The 20,000-nt window shown below is 43.7% G+C and overlaps 1 protein-coding gene across 4 annotated transcripts in view; it reads right to left on the bottom strand.

Annotated features, from left to right (window-relative positions):
* Positions 1–20,000, bottom strand: part of znf469 (zinc finger protein 469) — a 190,381-nt gene that overhangs the window by 55,832 nt on the left and 114,549 nt on the right. Inside the window, exon 1 of one of the 4 annotated variants that reach the window (XM_080438313.1) lies at positions 16,504–16,537. The exons of the other annotated variants lie outside the window; for them this stretch is intronic. The gene's annotated coding sequence lies outside the window, so the exon portion shown is untranslated. Of the gene's footprint in view, positions 1–16,503; positions 16,538–20,000 lie in introns of those variants that run through there. 4 annotated transcript variants of the gene reach the window in all.

The following is a 20,000-nucleotide window of genomic DNA, read 5'->3' as shown; positions in this document are numbered from 1 at the left end:
GTTTGTTTACAGTCTGCGAGGGGATCCAACATCGTCACCGTAATGAGGATGGTAAATAAGCAAAAACAGTGACGAGCGGCTCGATAATAAGGAAAATGAGAGCAATAATGAGAGGTTGTCCCTTTTACGGGCTTGGTGAAAAGCTCCACGGCTGTGCCACAGCATCTCAAAAAGTGATTCAAGGATTAAGGTAGGATTAACTCAAAGGAGTCACAGTTCTATCTGGCCACTAGGGGCAGAGTTGAACTGTAATGTGCATGTAGGTCATTTTGGGTTGAGGCAGAGTTTGGCAGTAACTCTTTTTCACAACTGCTCTCTTAAGCCTCCTCCCTGAATGCCTTTCTGACTCAGTAGGGAGGACGAACCTTACACCTCTTAATTTCATGACAGAGGTTACCTGAATTGCTCGTTGTGATCTTAGTTTATAAGGCCTACGGTTAGGGGGCCCTTGTCAGGAGTAATTCATCCCGCCTTTATTTTAAGCATCTGTTGCATCGACTGTACATACTTAGAACAGTCCTATAAAAAGGGGAAAGAAAGAAAAATAACATAGAAACCATTAAACTGTCATTTATTCCTGTTTAGCCATCCCTGTTACTGTGCATTGGATTAGGCCCAAAGTCCCACACTAACATTGTGTATAGTGCATGCATGTATCGTGAGAATGTTGCAGGCTGCCTGCCTATATGATGGTACAGTGTTTGTGGCACAAAAGGCAAGCTGCAAACAAATCCCTGATTGCGTTATGAAAACAAACGTTAATGACGCACTGATTAAAAGGGCAACATTAAATATCAGATTTAACGGTTTTTATGACTGACAATTCATCCCGCCTTTTATTTAAGCATCTGTTGCATCGACTGAAGCATGGGTTACATACTTAGAACGGTCCGATAAAAAGCGGAAAGGAAGGAAAATAACATAGAAACCATTAAACTGTCATTTATTCCTGTTTAACCATCCCTGTTACTGTGCATTGGATTAGGCCCAAAGTCCCACACTATTAACATTGTGTATAGTGCATGTATGTATCCTGAGCATGTTGCAGGCTGCCTGCCTATATGATTGTACAGTGTTTGTGGCACAAAAGGCAAGCTTCAAACAAATCCCTGATTGCGTTATGAAAACAAACGTTAATGACGCACTGATTAAAAGGGCAACATTAAATATCAGATTTAACGGTTTTTATGACTGACAATGTAAACACATGTCTTTAAAAAAACACACAAAAACTGTGTACACACAGCCGAGCAGCCAGAGAGAGAGAGAGCAACATTATCATCACATGGGAACTGAAGGGATCAACACAGGCTGCCTCTGTGATTGGGTTTCAAAGGCCATGGTAGAAAAGTCTGCTTTTCTCAGCCACACACTTGGCTAAGCGCCAGGCTGACTCGAGACTAGGGAGTTATTGTATTATACTGCAGAATGATATTCCATAGACCTAATAATTAAAACAATAATAAAGGGTGAAATCACACGTCTGTGCTTTAGCAGACTGGCCTTGATGACTGGCATAGCAAACAGGGCTTAATGTTTACAGAGTTTAGCAGAGGCAACTGGCCTTTGGATGGCGGGTCGGAATCAGATTAGACTCCGGGAATGAATTTAAGGTTGTTGTGAAATTGAAAATTTCATTCCTAATGATGTGAATTCGAAGCAGAGCTGAGACAGATGGAAATAGAGGGGGGCCTTCTGTGTCCTTAACACAGAAAACCTTTGTGATGTGTATCAAAGTGAGTGAGTAAAAAGTAAGAATTCTCAACGTTTCCAGGCTGAATATGAAGATTGTTTCAATCCAGCCCTGGGGCCTGTTCATATAAGGACACCAATGGCTTGTATTATACTAGTATAAACAAGCACATGAAGCTCATACAGGAGATTTAAGAAAAGAGGTTTTGTACTTTACCATGAAACTCACATCCGCATTTTCCCAACGGTCTAAAGGTATCTAAATGGTCTCTCTCTTTCTGTGACAGAAAAAAAAACTCTTATAAAAAACCAATGCTAAACATAATAAAGTATATTAATGACCTCTAGCTGTTCTAACTTTCCCCTAGTGAGTAACCCCTAGGTCAAACTGCTAATTAAACTGGCAATGGACTGGACATACACCCTTTATAGACTTGGTGTGCAGTTATTGCTGGTTTCATTTCCAGAATCCTAAATATATCCATGAGAAATGTTCCTGAACCTCAACCTGTCCCTTTTCTACAAAGTGGCTTCAGTTTACTTCTGCAAGAAAAAAGAAAAAGAAAAGAAAGCCACGTACAAACCTAATTTGTCTTAAAAAAAACAGATTGATGACTCAGTGCAGCCATGGCAGACTGACAGGGAATTCAAGTGACCGTATGCGTATTGTGATTACAATAGATGTGTTCGGAATTTCTTGCACTCATCAATATGGACCGACCACAGTATTGCCTCTTGACCAAAACCTGATGGCAGAATTTCCGGCCATGCCAAATGAATGTTCATTTGTTTCAGTTCAATCACTTTTGTTCAACCGCGGTGACATTCTAACCGTTACATGTGCTGACGTCTAATTCCTGACTGGGACTTCGTAGTGAAAGTGTTTCGTCTGTCATCTAAGTGGTAAGATGATATTGGCAAACGGTTTCTAGGGGAGGGATGGTCCAAGTCTCCACAGGTCACGTGGTTACTGGCACGCCCCAGGGCCACAATGACAGGCCTCCCACCACCATCACCACCAGTCCTAGTCATCCATTTTGCATGACTCACTGACTGCTGATCACCTGATGTCCCCCCAAAAAAACTGATAACTATACTGCCCTGCCAAGCCAAAGTTCAGTAACTACGTTTTTGGACTCACCCACTTATTTGTGTATCCCAAAGGTCAAATTAGCCTTTGTGATTTTGGGGGATGAACAATTATCTCAAGAACAGATGTACATTTATTGTAATATCACTTATATGCCGATATCTCAGTTGGCTGACCAGCTGAATCACTTTTAAACCCATTTTCCCCATTTCCCCGTAGTTACTGCACTTTAGCTTGGCAGGGCAGTATAGTAAGAACATACAGTACAGCAGGGGTAGGCAACCTTAGGCACGGGTGCCAACATTGAGACAGGGGAGGGTGATCACTGGCACACTGGCATAAGTGTGAGAGAGAGGATTTTGCAAATCTGTATGCAAATTACATCCTGCACATAATTCTATTCAAACTCTGAACTCTATCTGGGGAGGGAGTCTGGGAGATAGGTGGGTTATTGCTCTGAATCAAATGATCATTATGATGTGAAAGAAAATATTTCAAAATAAGAAGAAGAAGAAAAAATATTGTTGTTATACATATGGACAATCAAATATGTCGGAAATATATTTTCATGTGGTGACATAATTAAACTTAAAGTAATACTAGGTAACATTTTCAACAAAACTAAAGTTAAATTGTATATCTTTTGTGAGTGGCAAAAGTTTCACAACACCCACTCCATGAATTTCACCCCCGGAAGCCTTTTATTTATATATTTTCTATTGAACGGTGTCGGGGGGGACTTTCCCGGGAAAATGACGTCATCTGGCCGGAAAACGGAGGCGGAAATGCACTGGTTTCCTGTTTGGCCAGGAACTACCGCAACGGTTTCCTGTTTGGCCAGGAACTACCGCGCTAATAACAAAAAGGAACCTCACGCTGATTTTAAGAGAATGTAGGATTGGAAGATCGAAAAAGAACAGAAAAAGAAAGCACAGCTCAGGGTAACTAATGCTCCACTGGCTGAGAGAAACGATCCGCAGATAGTATAAAACAATTAAAAGAACGCTTTTTGAAACGCTTCCGGCTTCTGGTGAAAACAAATGGAATTCTGGGTAATCGAGGACTACGGAAATTGTATGCAGTGACGGTAGTGACCAGCAGAGGTTGCTAAAAATCGTTATTTGTGAATCTGCATTGTACAACTTTAAAGAACGACTTAAAGAACGACCCATTTTCAACCTATCTTCATATAATTGGTCCTAACTAATGCTCATGATAAAATTGTTTAAAAAAAACTACTTTGTCTGTGTCTCAGATTAGGGCTGTGGACAGTTCAGAAACCCAGGTTTCTTCAGGTTTCTTTTTTCTTTTTTATAAACACGAGAACGATGGCTTCCATTATAGCATGATAACTTTCCAGGAATAGAATGCCTGGAGTTTCTATTAGCTTGGATTCACCATTGATGATGTCACTGGAAGGCAGGTTTCTGAACTGTCCACAGCCCACCAATGAGACACAGTGAATAGAGTGAATAGACAAAAATGGTACCATTTTATCATGAGCATTAGTGAGGACCTATTATATGAAGATATGGTTGAAAATAGGTGAAGTGGTCCTTTAATGTTGGTTTGGCACACTGACTATCAAGAAAAGAAAAACATGGCACGGCATGTCAAAAAGGTTGCGACCCCTTGCAGTACAGTATTTTACAAGCTGTGCAAGGATTGCTTAGCAGTAAATGCAGCTTTTATCTATGTAAGAGATGTGTGCATTGTGCTTGACATGTGTGCAACCCTTGCATGTGTACATAGAACGCTTGTGCACCGCAGACACAAAGAGGTTCCAGGAAGGTGAAAAGTGCAGAACACAAGCCAGACATCCTCACAGGTGATGGTGGCTAACCAGTGAGTCTCACACTTCTATCTCTTCCCTCCCACTATTGGCTGTTGGGGCGCTGGAGCTGCCGGGAGTCAGTGGCCCAGACACAGCCCTGGGAATTTCACACCTAAGACGGCCATGACCGGGCGACGGGCACAGCCCATCGCACCCTGGTGTGCCATTTCTGACCCAGCAGGCCCGACAGCGGTGAACAGATGCTCTCCCCCAGGGCAAACACTGGGCAACCCCGCCGCTGTGGACTTAGCAGCTTGGCGATGTGTACTCGCCCCGCCATGCTGACTAGGAGTGAGGATGTTCCCAGGGAGACGGGGTCTGAGGTGGGTTGGTGGGTGGGGGGTTAGGTGGAGGTGGGGATTGAGGGAGAACAAAGAAGAGAGATCCACAGAGTGGAACAGCATGCTCACCTGAGGTGCTAAAGATGCACTCACGGCTTACAGTAAGTCGAAAAGCCACCGCATGCATCAGACGGTCCTTTTGTGTACACCATGCCTCCGATGAAGTCAGCCAGGCAACAAAGGCACAGGGTGATTCAGACAGAGATTCCTGTTTATGGAACTGCACCATAATCCAAGACACCGGACAAATCCAGCCCATGTGCTAATCATGTTAGACAGTGAAAACAAGTTAATCACTATGCTGTGTCCTTTGCTGTGTCTGGCTCAGACTAAAGCATGGTTAATTGAGGGGTTTCTTGACTTGCAGACTTAAAAATGTCGCCTGGCTCCTAGAACACAATGACAAGGTGATCTGCAAGCCATAAAGATATGTAAATATTTCCCTTCTGTACAGGTTTTATTACAGCTCATGCTGTCAGATTGCAGAGCGTATGGATGGAGACGGACAGAGGCGGATAGAATCCCCATTGAGCTGTCTTATGGCCTGCGACCCCCGCAGTAAAACAAACAAGAGTGATGCCTGGACCTCATCGGCACAAATAGGCCTTTCAATGCCCACCCCCACTTTTGTCCCATCAATAGTACACTCTCATGGAGACCAAAGCCACCACCACCAGCCTCCACACTGCTCCCTCCGAGCACACAGAGAGGTGAATGGTGTCTACTGTACAAGTTACCACTCCCTTCTCTGTGGGGTAAAACACATTCTGACAGCCCTGTATTTATGGCTGGCTACAAGTCACATTGGCATGAATCATAAGAAAGACCAAACTCATCTAGTCGGATTTTCATATGCCGACTGTTGGTCACCGCTGTGTGTCTCTGCGTGTGTGGCCTCTCTGTGTGTGTGTGTGTGTGTGTGTGTGTGTGTGTGTGTGTGTGTGTGTGTGTGTGTGTGTGTGTGTGTGTGTGTGTGTGTGTGTGTGTGTGTGTGTGTGTGAGAGAGCATGCCTGTATAAGGCTGAACGATGTGCATGCGCACATGTGTGTATGTGTGCATGTGCTCTCCAAGTATATAAGATCACAAAGATTAACTTCTGCCACATTACTGGAATATATAGGTCATATCCTGCCTCAGCCAAAAATAAATCCCCTGTAAACAAATCCCATATTCCAAACTAAACACGCGAACCATCATAAGCCGATCGTTTGAAACGTGCGTAAAAAAAACAAACAGACAAAAGATCTTCAGAGGACTATGGCAATAGTTTATAAAGAGTGTCGCTCCCTCACATGCGCATGCGTGCGCGCGCACACACATACACACACACCGCGCATCACCCCATGGGACCTTGTCCCCAACAGTAGTGTCTCAGTTGGTGTGTGGCAACAATGGGAGCAGGGCTAAGCTCGAGCAGGCCTCTCTGGTCCTTCTCCACATAAACCTTTAATATAAGGCCTCCTCAGCAGCAGTCGGCCATCTAAAGGCCCTGTACCCTGTAATTGACCTTAAAAATACTTTCCGTGGAGGTCGGCAGCCATGTCATTGGCCTTCCGCCCAAGCAGCGGCCGCGTCGCCCCAGCCCAGAGGAGCCTGGGAAGGCCTCGCAGGGTATATTTAGTGGCCCTATCCTTTGAATGGGGCGAGAGATGCAGATAATGCCAGTCTCTGTATAAAACCACTCCTGCCGCCCTTCAGTGGCCCTCTCTGCAGGCACGTTTCCCCGTCCCGTGGGGAGCTTCGTGCAGGGGTCAGAGGTTGGCCACATGCAAGCCAGGTGCACATGCAAACAGGACGTGCCCACCAGAATCCACCCCTCATCCATTAACCATTTAAGCTCTATATACTGTACTTTGTTGCACAACAAATAGTGAAAATAGCCGATCTGCAAGCTCATAACATGCATGCATGCCATGCATTGTGAGCTTCTGCATTTTGTACATTTTTGAAAATTGTGAAAGTCTTTACAAATGTTTGAAAACATTTGAACAATTTAGAAAAGTTTTTTTTTATTTAAAATTTTGTATGTCTTTGCACAATTTTGCCTATAATGACATGCCTGCATGCGCGAACAGGGGACAGGCCCTCCCCCCGAACCCACCCCTCCTCCATTAAGGAGGGGCATGTAAACTTTCACCTCACCTTGCAAACAGTGCAGCACCCATACCTAACATTCTTGCAGGGATGCTGTAAGTCAAGGGGCATCTCAGGTACAGTAATTTATGGGACCTTTTCATGAAAGATCATTGTTTGCGATATATCAAAGCCACTGCCTGTCTAGTAAATCTTTAGACTTGAGAACTATAAACTCGGAGTTGACAAGAAGAAGAAGAAAAAGAAGATCCCTCCCTCAGTGCCCAGCCGATAAAGAAACTGCATCACATGAGAATTTCTGCATCCACGCCTTGTTTCATGATGCTATGCTGATGACAGGTGGAGTTCAGCCTCACTGGACAAACAATTTCAGTGAAGACAAGTGCACGTTTTATTTGATGTGAGTGTCTTTTATGACCTCTTCTCATAGTTCAGGTAGGTCAGGTTCAGGTTCCATATATAGTAAACATGTTTTTTGTGTGTGCTATTTTAGATGTTTTAGTACATTGTAAATTGTATTGTAATGTATTTATTATTGATTAAATGTTTCTGTATGTCTTTGCTACCCCCCCCCACCCCCCAACACTTGGCACTCAATTACATACACTTTGTAATGTAAATAAACTTGATTCTTGACTTGAATCAATAAACGTGATTTATTGATCAATAAATCAAATAGTTATGCATCACTGCAGTAAGAGTGATCGACTTTCCTGACAGGTGCACTTACATAACATGCCTGTTTCAATTACCGCCACTGGGCAATCATATTATGTAACGGTCATACGTCAATGTCTAGTTGCCCATTCCTATCTTACTATACAGTGTAGTGACATTTATTTGCTGTCATTTCTGCTCAGTTATGGTTGAGAGAGCGCTGACAGTGTCCTCTGTTTCCTCTCAGCATGTGCGATCACACCTTAAAATTCCTCTGTGTAGCGCCCTGAGTCGTTGCAGTCACTTGTGCTTGCCTCTGCTCATTACCCAGTGGGAACCACAAGGCTTTGGCGAGCCCTGAGGCCAACCCTAAGCCGGCTCTACTAACTATAGATTCTGTGGCCCCCAGCAATGTGTGCTTGGACCGTGCACACAAACCATGCAGTGGCAGGAACGTGTCCTCGGATCAACCAGAGAAATTGTGGAGCATTCGAGCGGCGTCATAACCTAAAAAGATTGTTCAGTAACAACAGATTAATGTCATGAACCTTAGTGTCGCTATTCTGGGCACCACATAACAGGTGAACCTTTGGCAAAGAAAAAGTAATAGATGAACATTCAGTGAAAATAGTATATCTACAAGCTCACAACGGGACAACACGATGCGTTGTGAGCTTTTAGATCTACTATTTTCGCTATTTGGCGTACAAGAGAGTATATAGGGGTTAAGTGGTTAACTTCATGGCTATGTTTAGTATCGAGCACTTTTTTTATGTTACAATATAGCAGGAAATAGGAGAGAGAGAGCGAAAGAGCAAGAGACGACCGGAACCTTCATGGATCCTCTCCCAGAGTCGCTGCCCCTGAGAATGCAAGCCAAGCCCAACAATAACAAAGAGACACTTTTGATTCGGCGTATAAAAGGGAAGCCATAGAGCTCCACAGACCAGGGGTTTATGTGCTTGGTCGCGGTGACAGATCCTTGCCCATCTGGGCTGCCGGTGGCGCTGCGCCTGCTTTCAGAGGACAGCGAGTTCAGACCCGTAATTTAGTACAGATGAGGTAAAGCAATATTTCCAGATTAATACGAGCCATATTCCTTGAGAACTGGCCTCTCTTTCTTCTTCTCCTCCTTCCTGCTCTTTCTTTTTTTTATTTTCGATCATCCTACATGTCCAAAAAACTTCTTCTGGCTGAGGATGAAAGAAAGGGAGAGAAGAGAGAAAGTCACAGGGAGAACATGGGAGATGAACACCTACTTTTATTCTTTGCGAGGCCGATACTCGGGCTTCGTGAGCAGCAACAGAACAATTCCTTCTGTTACCTTGCCTTTTATCATCTGAGAAATTAAATTGAAACGTAAGCCTCTTAAATTACCAATCAGATTTCACACATTAATTGATTAACCACTTAATCCATTTATACTTCTGATACTTCTGCATTTTTGCTCTTTGTATGACAAACAGCAAAAATAGATGATCTACAAGCTCATAACGCATAGGGATACAATGTGCTGTAAGCTTGTAGATCTGCTATTTTCTATTTTGTTTTTAACATTTTAAAAAGTTTTAGACGTAAAGAAAAATCCCCTACTGCTTTTTTTGTTATGTGCATTCACGATATCAATACACAACACTGATTATTAGTGCATGAACTGATGCTGAATAACTTATATATACAAGCCATTTCGTAGCACTCTGTTGATACATGCACTGCAGGCAAAAGCTTCCAATCCTAACATACCACGCACGTCTCATCCAGCTGTGTGCTACATGTTAGTAGTTGCTTCCTCCCAACTGAAATTAAAGCCCTTTGGCTTTTGCAGACCATTTCCAAAATAATGGTCATAATCGTAAAATGCGTCTGCGATTTGTTGGAAGCGTGTTATAGGCAGGGCTGCATCAGATGGAAATGAGGGCTCTGCAGCTGTGATGAAGTCCGGCTTGGCTTCAGTATCAGAAGTGGGGACACACACAGGAAGTCACAGGCGTCCCTGCACTGCAGCTGCTCATCAAAATATGTGACAGGCAACAGAATCAACCCATCCTCATTATTGCACAGCCTCATAAATCTACCTCTATCTAAGTTTCTGAATTGTTCCGAGAGAAGCATTCGGCTATTCAGCCTTGTTCCAGTAACTTTAAACTGTGTTTAAGTGAAGGGGAAAGGGATCTAAACAAGAGTCTACAAGGCAACCGGGCAATTGGCAAGCGTTATCATTGGACTGCAGCCAGCTGGACCAATTGGGGGCTTGCATACCGAGGCTTTCATCAGCTGGCCATTTTGTTCATGTTGTGCTTGGAAAATTAGAGATTAATTGGCTCCTAATGGTTGCTGAATCCTGAAGATCAATAGTCCCTCTGCAAAGTAGAGCCCGACCGATGCCAGATTTTTGGGTCCGATGCCAATCCCGATTTTAGAGAGTCCTAGACGACTTACTGAAGTTTTGACTGATATTTTGTCCAAAAAAGATGTTCCAATCAATTTGAAAAACTTTGATTTGACAAAAAAAGTACTATTCTATTTGAGGTGCCCAGGTGGCACAGTGATAAAGTGCATCAGCTTTTTAGAGAACGTCTATACGAACACAATTGGCCCGTGTTTGGGTCGAAAGAAGCAGAGCGGGGAAGGTCACTGCACTTGGGCTGGGTGGCACCTGTCAGTAGGGAGTGTCACAGCAGTGACAACACACATAAATGTGTGTGGGGAGGAATTAATAGGCAATGACTAAACTGGGGAGAAAAAGGGGTAAAAATAATTGGCTACTCAAAATGCATTAAAAAAATCTGTTTAAGAACATTTAACGTATTTAACATATAAAACATTAAATACAAATAAATACTTTTTGATGGATTAAAAATAAACACATAAACTGAACTTTAACTTATTTAACAACTTAAAATATTTCAAAAATATATGATCTATAAGCTCACAACGTGCCACATTGTGAGCTGGAAGATCTGCTATCTGCTGTCTGCCATTTTGAAAGTGCTTAGACATCTGGAAACATCGGATGCATAACTGCCGATAATGATGTCATCCCCCTATAGTAGTTTGTTTTATCCAGGAGGAGGCTATTTACTTCACGCATGTTCACTGGATGCAGCTTACAGCCGTTCTGGCTGTGGCTCTTGTAGCTCCATAGAGGAAGCTTGCTGATAAAAGATTGTTGACTGACAGACAGTGAATGACACCGCATTCAAGTCCGTGACTATTTTAGGATTTTCTGATGCCAAGGTAGCTGGAGGAGTGCACTGCGTTCTTGTTTCATTATCGCAGCTCTTCGCTAGCCAACCTACTAAACTCTCGCTGGCCTTTGATAGATGATGGATAATGGAACTCGGGTTCAATGGCTGACTCTGACTCCACATCTCTGTTTCTGGTGTTTTTTCTGGAACATTCTGGTCCTTCCCCATCCGTTGGCCACATTGCATGACTGTGATGTCACAACCAGGCTATTCCATTGGCTGGGCGCTGTTCACCCACAGCGCTTGAATGCTGCACAGCCCCAAACTGGAGGTTGAGTTTGAGAGAGAACGTGAAATTAGTGGTGACTCATCTCTGGCCACCATGTTATTATATCATTCTCCACCAGCAATGATTTTGATCGATCTAAAGTTCCATGAAATCAGACCGAAAGCCAAAATTATGCAGCTCCGCATCTACAAGATGGAAAAGATGATTTCCTGCCTCCACATTTCTCTCACATCCTACACACATACGTTAGACATTTTGTTTAGAGTGTGTACAAAAGGTTAAAGAAAGAAATGCCCATAGATAAACCTCACACATGTAAGATGTTAAATGCCTCTTTACATTACAGTGAAAAGAGGATAAACGTCCATCAGTCAGAGGCTTAATTTCCATAATCCAGTAAACTGGCAATTTTTGGTGTCAAAGACAATTAAATGCATGACATGGAGATTTCATAGCTGCAAAAAAGTATTTACAACAATGTGGAAAACTGCCTCTTTACAACACCTTTTAGCTAGGTTTATGGAAGGGGAGGAGTAGGGGGTTTCTTTCAACACTGAACCCTGAGAGAGAAGCTTAAGTTCGTAGGTCATGCGCTACTCATTTGACTTCTGACCTCTGCAGCTTCCATCAGTCACCTCTTAGCTCTCTCAGCGTCACTATGGTAACACACTCTCCCTCTTGCTCTCTACTGTATAGTCAGTTATGGTTAGCTCAAACAGAAACACGAGAGCGTTTATTTATGGATCAGAATTATATTTTTAGCAGATGTTGAGTAGCTGGAGGCCAAATTTTAGATTAGAGTCATCTTGCCAGTACTAAGGACTTCAGTAGAAGTATTGTGCTTTTTGCACTACCACTGTGCATTTAGTGGCTTTTTTGTTATTTTTCAGTTCTTTATCAGCCTAGAATAAACAAAAATAACCAGAGCAGAAGCTTAGTTGATCTGCAAAGTAAGTAAAGCAGTTGACAACCACTGCACTGCAAAATCCCAAATGTTCATTTAACCACTTAAACCCTCCATACTTGTAAACTAATACTTAGTTGACCAGTGTACTTCATCCGCTCTTTTCCCCCCTCTAAACCAAATCACACTGCCGAACATAGGCGATCTGCAAACTCACAACGTGTCCCACTGCAACGTGTTGTGAGTTTGTAGATCTTGTAGATCTGTTATTTTTGGCAAATGTTCCCCCCAGAGTAGGGATGCTAGGATAGGATTCAATTGGTTAACTTAACTCTGAGACAATATGGGTCCTTACTTACTCTCAGAGTTAAATGAGCACCTGGGATTTTAGCTGTGTGCAAGCATTGGTTGCCTTAGTGCTGTGTGAGATGTAACTAGACCCTCCCGAAAAACGCGATTATTTGATTATGCGCATAATTATGTCATTTTTTTCCAAAAGGGCGCATATTATAATATGCGCATCGTATCGCATAATATGCGCTTCGCATAATATGCGCATCCTATCCCATAATATGCGCATCGCATGATAGTTTTCACTTTTCACATATTTCGCATATTTCGCAACTTTTTGCATATTTTGCATATTTCCCGCAATTACACCCCATAACATCACATAAAACCCCCGCATATTTCATCTCAAAATCAAGGATTTTATCCCGCATAATCAAGGATTTTAGCCCGCATAATCAAGGATTTTTGCCCGCGTTTTTCTGGAGGGTCTATGTAACATACACTGTACAGTACAGTACTGTACTTGGCACGCACCACACTTAAATGCACATAGTATCTATAGAGCAGTCCACAAACAGCAGAGGCTAGAGGGTGTGAGAGCAGACAGCGTGATGGGAGCTGTCATCATGGCCTCGTCCCGCCAGAGAGGACGTACGCCAGCGTTATAACAGCACTGTCAAAACACAGGGCTGGCGGGGAGATGGCCACAGAGTCGACTGCGCCAGGCTCCAGCCCATCTGCACACCACAGGAAAACCCAACTCATCCACACATTCCCCTGCTTGGGCTTGACTTTGACCCTGGCGACCTGTAACTGTGTGTGTGTGTGTGTGTGTGTGTGTGTGTGTGTGTGTGTGTGTGTGTGTGTGTGTGTGTGTGTGTGTGTGTGTGTGTGTGTGTGTGTGTGTGTGTGTGTGTGTGTGTGTGTGTGTGTGTGCGCGCAGACACTCACACATCCAGTACTCTACAGAGCATTGGTGGGCCAGGGGACCACACCAGAAGAACAGAAGAGCTTTGCCTTTATAAACAACTTTGAAATCAACCATAGCCTCCCTGTTTTGCCTAGAGAGCTCTGGCCAATGGTTAAAAGCTACATGACATGAATCTACTTTGTGGACAGGCGCACAATTAACAAATTCGGACAACAAATTGCCCCATTAAGTCTCACACATACTGTAGCCGTGACAGAGATGGATGTTAATTTACTGCCATACATTTTTATCTTAACCCCCTAATTAGAGGCTTAGAGAATGCAAACTCGCTCACTCGCATTCTTAACAGAGCAGCGTGAGGTCTTGGCTTACGCACACACAGATTTACAATGCACTGAGTTTCACTGCCTCTTCCATTGTACAGTTTCGCTCTGCATGGCGGTATGATGTGCACATTTCTGTGGAGGTATCTAGCGAAGCACACATTTAGCCTGGTGGAATGTAGCCTTGCATTGCTGGGTTGAGATTTATGTGAGCGCTGTGAGGCGTGCATGTGTCTAACAGATGGTGGCATCCTGCTCCTTTCTCCTTCTGTGGCACATCCTTGGTGATTCCGCACACACTCAGCCACTGCCGTTCCTCAGCTCCTCTACTGTATCCACCGGCACACTTTCACTGTCACTTCAGTGGTCGAGTCTTGACTTCAGGCCTACCTCGGTCAGTTGCTGTATTTATCAGCAGAGTGCAGACAGCCGCTATCCCTCACTGGGCTCTCAACACGTGTCTCATCCTCGCTATGCTGTACAGTACACCCACTCTATGCACCCTGCTCACTCTACAGTCAACACCATTTTATTACACTCTCAAGGAGATCTATACCAGAAACACAAGACCAGGCACCACATGTAGCCTGCAACGATCTCAAGGCTCTCTTCCTGGTCCAGCACAAACACAAAATGTGTGCACACATACACCGCAAACAGAGACCACTCGTGATATTCAAAACCTGGCCCAGACCCCGCTGATTCTCATCCCGTCTCCCTGGGTTGCGTTCAAAAAGCCCAACGCCTACATAGCTGATGCTAAACGTGTTTGATGTTCACTTAACAGGACAAATTGCTACCAAGCAGGGACACGTGAAAACACTTCAGGCATGTGGACATCTGCTCTGCTCTCCTATGCAGATCCCTATTGGACATTCAAAGAACTGGATTCAATTCCGGATGGCCAGAACCAGGAGAGCGCGCCAAAGGGTCTTTGGCCCGTTAGCACTCCCGATGTATCTGATTTAGCGCCTCTCGCTTCTCATCGGTCACAGTTGGCCCGCGGCTGACTTCCAACACTCCAACACGCAGGCATATCGTGTTTACATACAGAACACATGAACCCCCAACCCCCAACCCCCATCCCACTGGGGTTATAGAATAGAACAGAAAATCTACCTAAATGCATAATGTGTAAACACAACGTGCCGTCCAAGCAGGTTCTGTAGCGTGTCCCGTCTCAGAACAGCTGCAAGACGGTAAATGAGCTGTGTTCTGTCCTCCAGACCTTAATTCATGGGCCACTAGGGGAGGACTGAGCCAAACAGCCCATCTTAGTTCCAATCAGATCAGCCACACCAGCATCAAATGATATACCGTTACTACTGAACCAGCTGAAATAGTTGATTTGCACACACAACCATAAAAAGCGGAGACATGGGAGCTCACAGGAGCCACGGATCACCATCAGAAAATATTGTGTGATTTTGTGTTGTTAAAACGTAATCAAAAATAGCTCATCTACAAGCTCACAACGCTTCGAATCATGATGCTTTGTAAGCTTGTAGATCGGCTATTTTCGAATAGCCAAAGTATAAAATAAGGTTACAATTGTTGACTGACTTTGATGCTATATTAACTAATTTTGCTGGGGACCCTCTGGAACCCCCTCAAGGACCACTGAGGTCCCCGGACCCCACTTTGAAACCCAGTGCTCTAGTACTAATGCAAACAATTATGGAGTCTGCCTACCTACACACTTTTCACATGTGGCATATGTATTATTGACCACATTAACGTATAGACACACAGACGCAGACACACAGACGCAGACACACACACACACACACACACACACACACACACACACACACACACACACACACACACACACACACACACACACACACACACACACACACACACACACACACACACACACACACACACACACACACACACACACACGCGCACCCACACACACCACTCAACAGACAAGTTCGCCCACACATCCATGGTCATTTTGTACAGATGCAAGTATTCTCCTCTGTTAATCTAATCCCACTCTCAGAGTCTGGGAATGTACAGCTGTGTGGTTCTGTGACACACTGGGCATCCTGCCACAGGGAGTCACCTCAAGGTGCAGTGTGTGTGTGTGTGTGTGTGTGTGTGTGTGTGTGTGTGTGTGTGTGTGTGTGTGTGTGTGTGTGTGTGTGTATGCATTCGTGTGTGCGTGTGTGTGAGAGCGAGAGCGAGCGAGAGCGAGAGCGGGTGTGTTTTTGAGTTCATCTGGCCCCGGAGACTACACAAACCACAAGGGGTTTAAAAGTTTTACTGCTGTCACACACACAAGCGTGCACTCACTCACTCATGCACACACACACACACACACACACACACACACACACACACACACACACACACACACACACACACACACACACACACACACACACACACACACACACACACACACACACACACACACACAAAAGTATATAGTATGTACCACGCATTTCCATATGCACACAATACAGTCATGAAGCCTGAAGATGTATAATTAATTCTTTAAACCCATTAAACCCTATATACACGAATAGCTACAACTCACAATGCATCGCATGGTGACGCGTTGTGCTTGTAGATCTGCTATTGGTGCAAAATGTTTTAACATTTAGAAAATGTACCCATAATCGAGACGCCAGGGTTAAATGTGTTTAAGCCTGTTGAAGTCAGTGCATGTCACTGACTTATTATACTGTGTTTACATGGACCATATCTGTGGCTGTCGTTGCTCTTTTAGCCTGTCTCTGACTCATTATTAATTAAATGGACCACAGCAGGAGAAAAGAGCAACACTGTGTGTGTCTAAAGCCGCACTGAGAGTACGATAAGAAAGGTTATCACGAGAGGCAAAGACAAACATACCCTTTTCTGTCACTCCTCCTCGCTTTATTCTGCTTAGTAAGTGCACTCCCCCGCGTGCCTCTTGTGTGCAAAGTGAACAAGGTGACATCACCCTGAGAGGAAAAAAAACATGGGAAAAAGGCTTGTTTTGAAAAAAAGGCCTCTTGAATAATTATGTAATTTGACATTTGGATTTTGTTTTCTTTAAGTGTGAACACCTTCTTTAAGGCGTGACATCAATGTTGAGATATATTTTTACCGAGCATAGGATTAAGAGTGTACGCATGTGTGAAAAAGTTTAAGTGCGAAAGATTGTGTGTGTGTGTGTGTGTATGGATGCAACTCTCTGTGCATACGTGTGTGTGTACAGTACATACGGTAGTTGCATGTATTACGTTATGATCATGACCTGCACTGACCCACTGTGTGCCCGCCTGGCCATGCAGCGTTCATGCCCGCCACGTTGGGAGGTCTCATGTTCTCATTGGGATTGCATCAAAAGTTGAGACGGAGGATGCATTCTGGAGCCCGGCCTGAGCCTGTAGCTCTCACACCGTTCTCCTGCTCCCCCTGCTCCACACACTGTGCTGGGTGGGGCTCGTATATTTTAACTACCCAAGATAATAAACATAGAATTGATATAGGAGGTGGGCTTGGCTGACGCTCCGGGCAGGAATTTTGCTCCGTGAGGTGACGTGCAATTCAAATGAAGAGAAAGAGTGTTCACAGTTGTCAAAAGTCTCCTCTCTCTCCAGGCCCTAGTTCGCACCTGAGGGTGCGAGGAAAGTGCTAATCTGGGTCATGAGTCACATTCAATCTTTGGTTTTTGGTGGTCCCTCGGGCAGCACCTTGCAGGCTGAGATTCATGCATCCTCTAAGAGAGCTTATGTTGCACAAAATGTTTGTAACATACTGTAACTACTGTACATGTGGAACATACTGCAGTGTAACCGGGCGTCACCAGGCTTTCCACCGCGGAGGAAAGGTATTCATTCTAAAACCGTGTGATCCGGTTTAGAAAAAAGGGAAAAAACAATCATGTTCCAGTGATGTGTTCTGGTTGGTGTCGTATTGTTTTTGTTCCCCACATAATGCGAATCAATTAGTTTAGTCTCGCTAGTCATGCCACGAGGACATACAGTATCAAACAATTATTATACCAAAATAAACGAAACGATAATACCAAACTAAACACATTTTAAATTGGAATCATTTTGGAGGTGCAAGGCGTAAAGGTATTTTCGCTCCAGACCGGATCAGAAACCCACACATTTTATTGATCCCAGGCTAACTGCAGTATACACGAGACTCCTGGGCATTGATAGGACACTGCGAGGCTAAGCATGGCGTTTTCTCTCCCAATGTGAACCAGACTGACATGTCCCTCGTGTGTTTTAAAGCCATTCTCAATAATGTGCAGAAACCAGCACATTAACCACACTAAGCTGCATTTTATACTTTGTTGTATGGTGTGTCCTGTGGTCCTGTGGTGAAAATAACCACATTTCCTTGTGGATCCGCTATTTTGAACATTTTTGAAAGTTTTGGTAATTTTTTTTAAACGTAAACCTATATGGACATGCCCAAAATAGCGACTCCAGTTTCTATGGAAACTAACGTTGCGATGGGAACGATGTACAAAAAAGAATTTCACCCACTTTTTTACCTTGTAAACCTGTGATGTGACAATAAAACTGATTCTGATTCTGAAAGGAGTAAAGGGGAATTAAATACACTGCATAATCCTGCAGTATAGCAATGCAACAGCCATTAAAAACAACTCCAAACAAAGATTCTTGGGGAAAGATTTACGACCGGGGTTGAGTAAGGGCTCATGAGAATCAGGAAAGACAACCAGACACAATATACAACAATCACGGTCCATCATGCATATTCATATAAACAACAATTTCCAACTGTAAAATATTTCAGCTGATACAAATTGAGGTTGGCATCAACAGCAGCTAGTGCACACGAAAACATTCAGGGGATGAAATTGCTTGATATCCATTGCTTCCTGCAAGGCTCTAGGCAGCGGCGGGGTTAGCTCACACCAAATGGGTTCAGGTCTTTCACTGAAGCCGAGCAGCACGTGGGAGAGGAAAAGCTTAATTGGAAGGAAGTGCTGAGCCTGGGTCTGCAGCGAGACTTTGTGGTGTTTTGTGATAGTTCGGCAGCACCCCAGCTTGGTTTGTGGGCTCCATTCCCATATGTTTCTTATTTCCTGCAATTTACTAGATTGGCACTTTATTCGGTCCACCGGAGCTCTTGCTCTGATGTCCGTCAGCGAGGAAAACAGGAACAAACACGGAATGGCTGCGCGTCTTCCCACGCACATCGCTTTATCGCGGCCCGGCATCTCCACCAGGGCTTGAAAAGCCCCAGTGAACACATTGCCCGCCGCCCAATGCCCCGCACCCAGGGAGCTAAACAGCCTGCAGCTGTTTATCCTGATAAAAACCCTGCTCCACCACACATCCTTACAGGCTGTTATTGTGGGCCAAAGGCTTTATTGTTGTTACATCCTGGGTGTTAAACCATTAGCCTTTAGGAGTGAAATAAATGCAATTACATTGCATCAGACCTGTATCAATCTACAGTGTGTCAGTTAGCTTACACACTTTCTCTTGATCTGCTTAAGCTATGGCAGGACCTTTCTTGTTTAAATAAATCCACGAACAAGGGCTTCATTGCCAAACTTTGACAGCACATAGGAAGCCTCAGCAATCTGTACAAAACCGAAATCATTAGCGTGTCTGTCAAAATGTTATTAGGGTGACTGTATTGACAAGGTTTTAAATGTAATTAAATAAGACATTACACAGTAAGTTGTACTGTGTTATGGATTTATTCATTGATAAATGCCAGTGAGCCAGTGAGAGCATGCCTGTGTCTGCTTTTCCAGAGTGTGAGAATGCCTTGTAGCATAATCTTGCTGAGCATACATTTCACTCTACACGTTCAGGTAATCCAAGAACATGACATGCATTATTAAGCTATGGAGGCATGTTTTTATGTTTCTGAATTGACCGTACATTTTAAACAGCATAGTGCTTAACGGTATCAGGGTTGTAGAAGCAAAAGACATTTGGCAACACAGTAAATTCCTCAGTGTTAAAGGTAGGGTAAGTGATTTTCTGTAAGTTTCATTTCCAATTTTATCCAATCAGGATAGAGAACTCAATCAGGATATAGATTAAACAAGTGAAATTGGAAGTGATGACACTAAGAAATGAGCAGGCAAAATTTGAACAGGAACACTATAAAAATGAAGCTTAAAATGGGTACTTTCTCCTGATTGGCTGAGATTTTGATACCTACCAGAAAATGTATTTTCTGTTTATTGAAGAGCTGGAGAGACGGGGAGACTCCTGTTACTGAACAAACACTCTATAGCAATGATTACTATCAGAATATAGTGCTTTAACCTTTTAACAAAATACTTTTTGTTTTAACCCAAAAATATCACTTACTCTACCTTTAATATATCCATTTGTAACTCAAATGAGAGTGTACAA

Source organism: Gymnoscopelus braueri (genome assembly GCF_963280865.1).
Source record: "Gymnoscopelus braueri genome assembly, chromosome: 9".
NCBI lineage: Eukaryota > Metazoa > Chordata > Actinopteri > Myctophiformes > Myctophidae > Gymnoscopelus > Gymnoscopelus braueri.
The sequence above is the reverse complement of the archived record's forward strand: the minus strand, read 5'-3'. Positions and strand labels throughout refer to the sequence as shown.